Source organism: Phoca vitulina, unplaced genomic scaffold (genome assembly GCF_004348235.1).
Source record: "Phoca vitulina isolate PV1807 unplaced genomic scaffold, GSC_HSeal_1.0 scaffold35, whole genome shotgun sequence".
NCBI lineage: Eukaryota > Metazoa > Chordata > Mammalia > Carnivora > Phocidae > Phoca > Phoca vitulina.
This window is the reverse complement of record NW_022589738.1, coordinates 13,070,171-13,082,188: the sequence shown is the minus strand read 5'-3', so window position 1 is coordinate 13,082,188 and position 12,018 is coordinate 13,070,171.

Genomic DNA, 12,018 nt, shown 5'->3' with positions numbered 1-12,018 from the left:
CCCCCCCCCCCCCCCCCCCCCCCCCCCCCGGACACACACCGGGCCCCTGGCCTGGACCACACAGAAGGTTCTTCCAGTCTTCAGTCATGCTTGCTCCCACCCACCCACTGCCCTGCTCACGGGGGCGCTTCCTAGACCACAAATACAAGCCTGTCCTCTCCAGCTCCCAAGTCGACCCAATGAGCAAAGGGGAGACACGTTTCTATGATAAAAACATGCCAGAAGCAGACTCCTCTCTCCTCGCAACACTTCCCTTATAGCTCCCCAGTGCTCAGGCTGGTTCCAGCCTCCCTGGGTTTGTTTTTCCATATCCACCCTCTGGGAACACCTTCTTGCATTCATCCCCAAGGCTAATGCGCGCACCTTTGTGAAGACCAGCGAGGCCTGCATCACTTTCTCCAGGAAGCTTTTCTTAAGCTCTCCACCCTAAGATGAAGTAACCACTTTTCTCCCCCATCGGCCCACCCACTCTATGGAAGGGTGGATTTTTTTTTTTGCACGTTTTATCGAAGGAGAGCACACACCCAGAAAAGCACATGTATCATAAGTGTATCACTCAACGGAGTGTCATAAACCAAAAAGACTTGTCATACTGGTGGTGCAGACAGCAAGGAACACAACTTTCCTGGTCTTTCGGAGGTGCCCCTTGTGCCTCCTCTTGGTCACTATGCCCTCCTCCTAGAGGGTAACTATTATCCTGACCTCTAACTGCCAAGGCGAGTTTTAAACTTCGGATATGTGGAATCCTACGGTAGGTGCCTTTCGATGTCTGCCTTCTCCCGCTCAGTATCATGTTTAGGAGATCCCTCCATATTGCTAAGTGTGATTATGGGCTGCTTATTTTCACCGCTGTATAGTATTCCACGGTGGGAAGATAACAGTTTCTTTCTCTATTCTACTGTTGATGGGCATTTGGGTAGTTTCCAGTTTGGGGCCATTACGGATAGTACCGCAGGGAACCCTGTCCTTTGGTGAACATGGGTACACAATTCTGGTTATATGTATACCTACTAACCTACAAAGACTTGTTGAAATGTCTGCAACCCTTTATTGCACATCACTATACTTTGTGTCCTTGCTCCCCTCTTCTAGATTGGGAGCATCTTTATCCATGGGCCCCATCTTACATTTTTTGGTATCATTGCCATCTAGCTTATAGTAGCTGTCCAATACATATTGTTCAAATGAATGGATACTGAAGGCTGACAAATTGCTAGAAAGAAGTATTCCTTCTATGGCCTTTATATTGTCTCATCCTTCTATTCTTAGATTTCCCAGATTCTATTTTTGACTATTTATACTTTTGTATTGGTGTGTTACTTTTTTTTTTTTTACGAATTTACTCAAATCCTTTGTGGAAGAGTATGAAATACACACACACACACACACACACACACACACACACACAGCATCCCTCTTCCCATCTAAGCTCACAGAAAGGAGTGGAACAAAGCAATTGGAGGGGTGCCTGGGTGGGCTCGGTCTGTTAAGTGTCTGCCTTTGCCTCAGGTCATGGTCCCAGAGTCCTGGGATCGAGCCCCGCCCGCATCGGGCTCTCTGCTTGGAGGGGAGTCTGTTTCTCTCTCTCTCCTTCTGCCCCTCCTCCCACCCTGCTTGGAGGGGAGTCTGTTTCTCTCTCCCTCTGCCCCTCCTCCCCCTGCTCATGCTCTCTTGCTTGCTCACTCTCTCAAATAAATAAATAAAGTCTTTAGGAAAAAAAAAACATTAAAAAAAAAGTAATTTGAATATGTGATGGTTTACCTACTCTTTTTGAGAAGGAGAGTCTTGGCGACACTACCAAGTCCCTGTCCCTGTGACAGGAAGCAACCTGAGTCATTTAGGTCACCCTTCAAATGTTTTACCATTTTGGTCGTTGAAAAATACCATGCACATAGAAATGTTCTTTTATCTTTAAGTCGCACTTCGGGGCATACCTATAGGAGATTCGCTCATCTAGAACTTAATCATCCTGGTTTTGCTCTTCACGCTTTGGGTGACTTCTTGTAGGGTATGAATGTGTGTTTTGTTTCATTCTGACTATCTCCAAGCATGGTTCCTCTCTGTAAGTTAAAATGGTAATGAATTCTTAACAAAGATCTGACTTTCAACTGCAAAGCGATCAAAGAACTATTTAAAACTGTTTTACTTCTGCTAGTTTATCATCCCCTGTTATTGCCGGAAACATTATTTTGCTATATGTTTGGTTCACTCTTTTCTCTTACTCGCCGCAATGTGATGTAGGTTGTATTCCTCATGGCGTTTAGGCGATGGTTCTCAAGGTTGAGAGAAATGGGTGGGTGTCTTCCTTTGAGGTTGGAACAGGCACATCCACCCAATCTAGGTAAGAGAGAAATGTGTTTCATGCCATTAGAATGGTTTAGAGCTATGTCGGAATGCAAGATTGACTCATGTATTAGTTATATATTGCTGCCTAACAAGCCACCCCGCAATTCGGTGGCTTAAAACAACAAACATTTATTATCTCAGGGTTTCCGTGGGTCAGGAATCCTGGAGCAGCTTAGCTGAATGGGTGTGGCTCAGGGACTCTCATGAGGCTGCAGTCAAGATGTTGGTTGGCGGGGGGCGTCTGGGTGGCTCAGTGGAGTAAGCGGCCGACTCTCGATTTTTGCTCGGGTCGTGATTTCAGGATGGTGGGATCGTGATCTCAGGGTGGTGGGATCGAGCCTTGCACTCAGTGGGGAGTCTGCTGGAGATTCTCTCTCTCCCTTTCCCTCTGCCCCTCCCCCCTGCTCGTGCGGTGCATGCACGCGCTCTCTCTCTCTCTCTCTCTCAAATAAATAAATAAATCTTAGAGAAAAAGATGTTGGTTGGGGCTGCCATCATCTGAGTGTTCTGCTGGGGCTGAAGACCTTCTTCTGAGATGGCTCATCCCCAAGGCTGTTGGCAGGAGACCTCAGTTTATTGCCACTTGGCTCGCCCCACAAGGCTGCTTGAATGGGCGCAGGACAGGGCAGCTAGCTTCCCCCAGAGAGCAACGAGGAAGCCACAGGGCCTTGTGTATCCTACTGCAGTCACATTCTATCCATTAGAAGTGAGTCACTAAGTACCGCCCACAACTACGGGAAGGAAAGATCAGCCTCCACCTTTTGAAGGGAGGAGAATCAAAGAATTTGTGGACATTTTTAAAAACCACCACAGATGTAAGTTAAGTTAATTGGATCCAATCAAGTGTTGATGCAACGTGGAAGGTGACTACATATTTCCCTCTCCTCCGATCAGATGACAGAGTGCAGAGAGCTCAGCGGTTAGAAAAGAAGCAGTGTGGCATTTACCTTGAACTTGGAACCTGAGGTTAAGAAAATAATTCCACCTGAAGGGGACGGCCTTGGAGCTTCAGTTGTCATAGCAACTATAAACAGGATTAAAAAGGGCTCTGTTGGGGTCTGGGGTGTAAGCAAATTCTCCCCGGAGATCTGTAGGGCCTATATCCTGCATCCTAGCCCCCAGTTTCTAGCAGGCCACAAACATCCATGCAGCGTGAGGAACCGACGACCAACGTCAAAGGGAGATTCTCCAAAGAAGGCCGAATCATGACTCTCATACAAATGTAAAATGAATACTTGTCAAAGATTTTATTTAACCCATTAATTAAACGAAGGAATGGGTGAGCTATTCCAACCCATTCAGAGGAGAATTGCAAGAATAGAAACATTTATAGGTGGGGAATATTGAAATAAATTTGCAAATGAATGCAAAACCGGCTTTTGGGGTTGGGGGTGGGGGTTTTCTCTCTCCCGGATGGAAGTTTATTTGCTTGTTTGTAGGCCAGAAGTATTCACAGTGCCATTAGGTATCTGTGCCTTCTTGAGTTGTAAAATAGCCTAGTGAAAGACAAAGGGTCAGGTCCCAGTAGGTTCAGACAACCCCATCCACCCCCCTCAGGTTCCAACATTCCAATGAAAGAAGAGCCAGTAATCTCCTGATTATTCCAAACCCTTAAATTTGTCCCTTACATCAAGAAACCTCAACTCCCTCGAGATGGCAAAACACATTCCTCAGAGGGGGGTCCTCTTAACCTCGGGAAGGTTGAGAATTGAACATAGAGAAGATGAAATCAATCAAACCTACTGTAGTGGTATGTGGTTGTTACGTTCAGGAACAATCTGCGTATGCCATTTAATGTGGAACGTTTGTGAAAACGTGGGGGTTAGTAAAGAATCTGACGGACGAGCCTTAGGATTCCGACTTGAAATTGTATAACAGACGTTAAGCTTGCAGGTTTCAGGTAAAAGGAATTAAGATTTGACTTGGAAAGCACAGTGGCAATTGTTCAAGCCAACTGGAGCTTCACTATATTTACAAATTTAATTGATTTGATTTACAAATGTTTGAGTCCTCGGGGAGGTTTTGCTTATTAGGGTCATAAGTTTGTCCATTCAAGCGTTCCCTTGAATGCTCAAAAAGAAGATAAAAACGAAATATGCATATATATATATATATATATATATATATATATATATATATACATACACATGTATATATGTATATTGCAGTCTAAAATGTTTAGGGGGGTGTCTGGCTGGCTCAGTCAGTGGAGCACGTGACTCTTGATCTCAGGGTCGTCAGCTTGAACCCCACGTTGGGTGTAGAGATTACTTCAAAAATATAAAATAAAAGAACATGTTTAGGAAAAATTCGCTGAAGTCATATGGGTGGAACAGTTTAAGAACATTTAGTCTGAAAACAAAAAGAATATTTCATCTTATTTAGTCAACGTGCCTTGATCAAGCCTTTATCAAAGACCGCTCTGAAAATGATTGCTTTCATTTTTTTTTTTTTTTTAATAAAAACAAGGTTAATGAACGGAAGTTAGAGACTTGTGGAAGTCTAGGTTTTAAAATCTGGAACTCCAACAGATTAATAGCAATTTAAAACCCAAATGTAAGTGGTCTTTTCTGTACTCACGCACGCCAGCTTCCTGGGATATCAAGTTTTTCCCGTTGATGGTGGGGAGGAGGGAGGAGATGCCCAAGAAGGTAGAGGTGGAGTAAGCCAGGAAGCAAAACGGGAAGGCACATGTTCTCTTTTCGTTTAAAATGAGTTATGTGTCAGTTTTAAAACAGAGCTCCAAGACTCTTTGACTCACCTCCCCATTGAGAGATAAGAGGGAGGGGCCAACATCTTTTCCCCCTGGAATCTGGGTTCTGCGGCTGCTGGGCCAATGGAACATGGCAGAATGAACACTGCTAGCTTCCAGGCTCCGGCCTTCAGTAACTGGCAGCTTCCATTTCCCCTCTCTCTTGGGTGCTCGCTCTTGGCAACCAGCCACCATGCTGTGAGGAGGCCCAAGTGATCTTTGGAGAGGCCCACATAGAGAAGAAGCAGAGCCAGCACTGACTTGCCAAGCATGTGTGTGAGCCATCTTGAAAACGGATCCTCGGGCCGCCCCCAGCTGACACAGCATGGTGCAGAGGTGAGCTGTCTCTGCCAAGCCCTGCCCAGATTGCAGATTCTTGGGCAAAATAAATGATGATTATTGTTTACACCGCTAAGCTTTGAGGTGGCTTTACCCAGTAACAGATAACCAAAACAAGATGTAACTTACACATAGGAAAGTGTACAGCCTGATGAATTTTTACATTTGTATATAACCGTGTAGCCATCAATCAGGTTAGATACAGAATATTTGCATCTCCCCAGAAGGTTCCCTTAGTCAAAAGGCTTCTTGAAATACTACCCAGGCACCTGAACTATTAGCCTACCGCTCTGGGCAGCTCCACATCTATTTTTTCTCAGAGACGTTTCCAAACTTAACTGGATTAGAAACATTCTCTCCAGCATCAATCGATGAAATAAAAACAGGCTATGATGTGCGGGCCCGAAAGAAGCCAAGGCTCAAATGGAAGACAACCAGATTGCAGTCTGTAACCTCTGGGAAGTAGGTCGGCAGGAAAATGAGCTGATCTGCTCTTAAACTCCCCATCAGCAGAGTCACCTCGTAAAACGCAAGCACATAGGGGTGCTGTCTTAATACCTGTGGTCAGGCCAGCAAGGCCTGATTTGGTACTTCTAGTCCAAACTGCCCAAAGCAACTGAGGCCAAAAAGGCTTTGGGGAATCTTTAAGCAGGGCGGGGGAGACTCCCCCCTCCAAAATCTGCTCCACCAACTGCTTTACTTCAAACTGTGGGCTGATTTCCATTAATCACACTTGGCCCTAATTACCCTGGAGCAGCCTTTCTTCCTCGGGCCTGGGGCAGGAATTTTAAGGGGGCAGGTCCCTGAGACCAAACAATAGTGGAGACTCCAGGAAGAGACTGGGTGAGCAAGCGTCCATGCCCGCTCCTCTCCCTCCCGGAGACCCAGGTTCCAGGCCGGCTTGTGATCTCCCCAGGTAGGAACCCGAGTTCCTCCACTAAATAGATTTTCCTTTTGTTGTCACATTAATTTGCAACTCATTAATAGTGACAGAAGTGAGGTACTGCACCGATTCCATTTGCATATTCATGAGAGACTTATTATTAAACAAATAAGATTTTCCTATCTTCACGAGCACCCAAAGTAAGGCTGAACAGTACATTACACCGGCCCCGATGCTTTATTCTCTCTTTAATATGTTAATAGATGCAGTTGATTTCTTTAAGTAAATACGCATCTATAAAACAACACGTACTTTATAAAAAAGAAATCATTTAAATAATAATCCATTAGCAAAGTTGGCAACAATTTAAGAGGAACAACGCATTAATACCAACGCGTGAGAATCAATTTGCGAATTTTAACTCGGTTGGGTGGTGGGCTGCGGACGACCGAGGAGGACGACCTGCGAAAGTGTGTGCGCGCTTAAAAAAAATATTTTAATGAGTTTCCGGAGACAGGAGCTCGAATCCTTCGCGTCTTTCGGGTGCCGGCTCCCAGTAGGGCGAAAACTGGCTGTGTCCCGACCCGGATCGGCGTTTTTCCGGCGTCCTCGGGGCACTGGGATTGTGAGCCGAAAGCAGGCCCGAGCACCTCGGCGACCCCGCCGCTTTCCCTGTGCCCATCGACCCCCGATTAGCACCCGGTTCAGCGGGGTGGGGGCGGGGCAGGGCCTGGTCTCCCGGCGAGACTCCCCCACCCGGCTGGGACTGGTGGCCTCCCGTCCTATCCGCCCCCAGCTCGGGCATGGCTTTCGTCACAGCCGGCTCTTTCCTGCCGGGGTCAGGGCGGGCTCCCCCCGCGGCGGCGCGGAGCGCGGGGCCAACCGCGCACCCTTATCTCGGCCGAGTCAGACACTCGCCGCGCGGAATCTGTTGACATTTACTATTGTTCGCAGGAGTCCGGAGCACGGGGCGGGGGCGGGATGGAGGCGAGGAGAGGGAGGGCGGCGAGTGTGGGGCCTGCAGTCGGCCCGAGTGTGTGTTTGTGTGAGCTCGTGAAGGAAGGGGGGGGTGTGTGTGGAGCGCGCCGTCTCCACGGAAAAGAAAAGTGGCCCGCGGGCCCGGAAGCTTCCAAGCCCGCTGACCCGTCTACGCCGGGAATTGTGGCGGTGGTGGGTGCGCAGGAAGGGAGATGGGGCAGCCGGCGGTGGGGTCCGCCGATGGAGGGGGTCGGTTCCAGCCGCACGGCCCCCGGTGACCTGCAGGACACAAGTGCATTTGTGCCGAGCCGTGGCGGGGATTAAAGTGCCATACGGCCCGAGCGAGGGGGGCGAGGCGGGTGGAAAACAACTCCCCGCGCGCACAAAGCGCGCATTGTTCCAGCCACCTCCATTATGCCGCGCTGCAGCCAAGAGCCCGTTTCGCAACTGCCCGCCCGGCGCGCGCGCGCGCGCACGCACACACAGACAGACACACGCGCGCGCGCACACACACACACACACACACACACACACACGAATTCTCCGCCCCCCCCTCCCCCCGCGCCCCGGGCCGAGGCCCGGGGTGGGTGCTCTCCGCCGGGACTGGGAGAGGCCGCTGGGGCCGGGGTGGGAGGCGTTGGCGGGGGCTGCTCGTCTATTCAGGGCTGGGCTTTTTAATGTCTTCTTTCCCTAATCTCCTCCCCGGCACTTTTCCTTTTCTCCATCTCCCCGGGCCTGCCCCGAGCGCACCCCAGAGCCTCGAGCTCCCCAGGAGAAGCTGCGACGGAGGTGTGGGTATTGGGGAGGGGCGCTCGCAGCCGCTGTCACCCGCTGATCGCAGCCCCAGGCGCGCAGCGCTTGCCGGCTCTGCTGAGGACACGTGCTCGGGAGAAACAGGGGAAGCATCCCGCCTTCCAAGGAGAGGCTCCCGGAGCGCCCCCATCCCGGGCTCTCCAGGACTTCCCCTGGCCCGGAATCCCGCGCCGCACTGCCGGGTCTGCCGGCTGGAGCTTGCCAACTGGGACAGCTCGGCCGCCCCTACCCTCACCACGCCGGTGCCTGGGCCCTCTCCTCCGCCCTCCCTGGCTTTCACGGCACTGATAGGCACCCCGAGAGGAATTTAAGGCTTGCCAGCCTCTTAGGCTCCTACCCTGTTCTCCCCGGAGCGGAGCGGGGCTGGGGGGCTGGGAGAGAACTAAGGCACCCCCTTCGCCTCCCGCCGCGCCCTCCCTGGTGGGCAGGTGGGGAGCGTAGGAGCCGGAGCGCGGCGAGCCAGCGCGGTCTGGTTTCCTTTACGTTTACAAGCTATAAATAAACTTCCCCTTGGGCGGATGCGCGCTGCGTCCAAGGGCGGCTTCCCGCCGAATCGGGCGGGTGGTTTACGATCCCGGCCGGGAGCTGGTCCTAGCGCGGCCTGAGCTCAGGGTGGGGCGCTGGCTCTGGGAGAGCTCAGAGGTCGGCCAGGAGTGGCCGAGTGACCCTCCATCCCCCGCGGGGCTGGGGCGCCTCTGCGGTGAGGCCCGAGGGTGGGGCTGGGTGATTTATGAGCCGTCACCCCACCCGGCCCCTCCCGTTTCACTTGTTTTCCTCGCCTTCTGCCCAGAGCCTCGCCTCCAACCTTGCCCAGGGACGATTTGCCAATTTCAGGCTGCTGGAGCGCCAACGGCGGCCCGGCGGGGCGCGTGTCCGCAGGCCGTGGGTGAGGCCCTCGGTGCTTTCACCCCCCGCGCCCCCGCCCCGGGTCGGGAGCCGGCCGGCTGCGCGCGACGAGGCTGGGCGGCCTTGGCCGGAGAGGCGGGGAGGAAGGGCTGGCCGCGCGACTCCGGAAACTGCGGGCCTGCGGGGTGGATCGCTGACCCTCAAGGTCACCGGGCCTGGGGAAACCACCGGCCCACGCCGGAGCAGAGGCCACCGCCCCAGTCGGAACCCTACTGGCGGGGGGGAGGGGGGGAGGTTTGCGCAGCTCCGCGCGGAAGCCCGGAGGACCGAAGACCGAGCGCGGAGGCCGCCACGGGTCCCAGCGTGGCCCTCCCTCAAAGGGACACAGTTTCACTGGGCCTTGGCGCGCGCACCGCGAGCCGGGCCTCCTCGAGTCCCCAGCACACGTGTGTGGGGCGGCTGGCGTACGCGTAGGGGCCTGTGGGGACTGCAGAAGGAGTGGGGTGACTTCGGCAGCGGCTGCGTTCGCTTCCGCCGAGGCTTGGGAGGCTGCGGAAGAGAGAGGCGGCCAGCCGAGTGGGCGAGGGCCTGGCTTGGGAATGAGGAGGGGGCGCCTTCCCTCCGGGAGGCTCCGTAGCGAGCGCCCCCAGCGTCGCTTTCTCCCCGATGTCTGCAGCCCCACTGCACCCCAGGCTGGCTCTTCTGCCGCGTGTTTGCTTAACCCTCGACCCCTCCGCGGCAGCTGCGGGTAGACGGATTCCTGGCGGAGCGAACGCTGGGGCTGGACCCCAACCTCGTGCCGTCGGGAGCTCCCCTCCCCCTCCCGAATCCCCAGGCCGAAGGTCCCCATGGGCCGGCGTCTCCGCCACCTACACGGGCTTGGGGGCCTTCGGGGATTGACAGAAAGGGACCCTTGGCAAGGTCCCCATTGTTCCCTGGGAGCTGGGAAGCTGACTCACGCTCTGAGCACAGAGCGATGCCGAGTGTTTTCTCGGCAGCCTTTACCCGAGTGCTTTATTTAGACAGGCTTTATTTACAGTACACATGTTTTCGGCTCGTTATTCTGGAAGCGGGAATGGAAACTGGGCAGAGCAGGAGTTCTCCCCGTGAGCCTCACGTTTGGAAGGGGCTGAGGCTCAGCGCAGTCGAAGGATCCCTCTCCCGCTGGCTAGGTTCCCTAGTGAGATGCTTTGGAGGAAAACGGGGAACGGCTGGGAGTAGAGGGCGCTGGGGCGCACACATTGGGTCACCCCCTCCGATAGTGCTGCTGTTCAGAATGCCCAGCACCCCAGCAAAGGTGAGACATCCGCAGGCCCATTTCACAGACTTGAGGGAGGGCAATGGCCCGCAGGTCACACAGACGCCACCAGCTTAGGGAGGAAAGCCAGCGTCTTTAACTTCATTTCCTGGGCTGCTTCCTTACCGCTTTGGACCTCCCGGGTGACCCAGATCCCGGTCTCTCTGGATTCTGTGCGGGGCCTTGTCTGAGTCCTGAGGGCAGGGTACCAGCCGGCCAGGCCGCTGGAAGGCCTGTGGTTACCAGCCCGAAGTTAAGCCTGCTTTCTGGCAGCTTTTCACTAAGTGGGGTGGTCCGGTTAGGGACTGCAGGAAATTGTCTGAGCTAGATTAAATATTTTACAAAACCTTCGGGGGGCCCACGGTTGACTTGAAGCTGGCAATGTTAAACCAAACAAAAGTTAACGAGTTCTGTCTCCTGACTTTTTAGGTACAGTTCAGCGAAAACTGGGGGTAGTGGTCTTTAGAGGAAGCAAGTTTAATGGTGTTTCCTCTCATTTTTCTCCACGTTGAGATGTAGTCTTCTGGCGTGCTTGCAGAACTCAGTAGCCTCTCTGGAGCTGGGGTGAAAGGAAGGCCTCTCTGGGGTCTCTCCGGGGGGGGGGGGGGAACAGCTGACTTGATCTCCCCGCGCCTCTGAATTTTAAGCCCAAGCCTGTTTGTTCGCTTCGGACTCCTGCACGCAAGCGAGGAGGTGCTCGGGCCCTCGGAACTGCACAGGACACAGTGCACACACTGGGGCCCCTTCTCCCGGCCTTCCCCTAGGGCAGCCCCTGGGGGAGAAAGGCCTACCCTTCAGGAGCCAAGGCCCAACAGCCACGGCCTGGGTTTCTCTCCTTTTCTTCAGTCTCCGGCTGCAAATCCCGAATGGCTTTCTGGGGTTTGTCTGCAGTGTTTCCCTTTCTGAATCTCACATCCCCTGGTCCGTGCCCTCTGGCTTGGGGGGTGACTTCTCCCCTGCATGGATACCCACCCCATCCCCATAACCAAGCTGTAGTGTGCCAGCTCCGCAGGCCAGAAGTGAACCCTGGCCAGGCGAGAGGAGATGGCTTGACCTTTGCAGGAAGGTATGAGAAGGCCGATTCACAGCTTGCGGCCAGCGCTGCGGGGAGAGCCAGGGCTGCATAGGGAGCCGCATGCGAGCTTGCCACGGCCCCAGCGGCTCTGACAGGAGCCTGTAAGAGGAAAGCGGCGCGGGGAGGCAGAGAGCTCCCGTGTAGGGTGTGTGTGCCCCGGCCAGGTGCACAGGCCGCTCAGCGAGTGGAGCTGCCTGGGGCTGGGGGCTGTGGTTGCTGCCAGTGGAACGGAGTGGGGGTGGGGTGGCTCACAGAAGCTGGGGGCCAAGGTTGGGGCTGCAGTGGAGGATGGGGCCTCTGGAGAAGACAATGGCCAAAGGAAGCTGCTCTCGGGGCCCAGCCACCTGGAGACCGTCTCATCCGATGGGGGGGAGGGGGAGTGCAGCTCCAAGCAGCCTAGGAAGGGCAGAATCGCCAAAGGACAGAGAGCCTGGAGCCTGGCTGGGTCTTTAAACATGAATATTTGGGGTGGCAACACCTTCCCAGGGGAAAATAGGCCCTTTATTTGTAAGTCCCCAAAGACCCCAGGGACAATGATGTCAGAGCCAGCATGCTGGTCGAGGGGCACCCAAGGGTGTGTGTCTCGGGAAGGGGCAACCCACGCTGGACCTTTCCTAGGCTCTGAGGGAGGGGTGGGCAACGACCGGGTGTTCCCGCCGGGCGCCGAGGCTGCTGCCACTGGGGCTGAA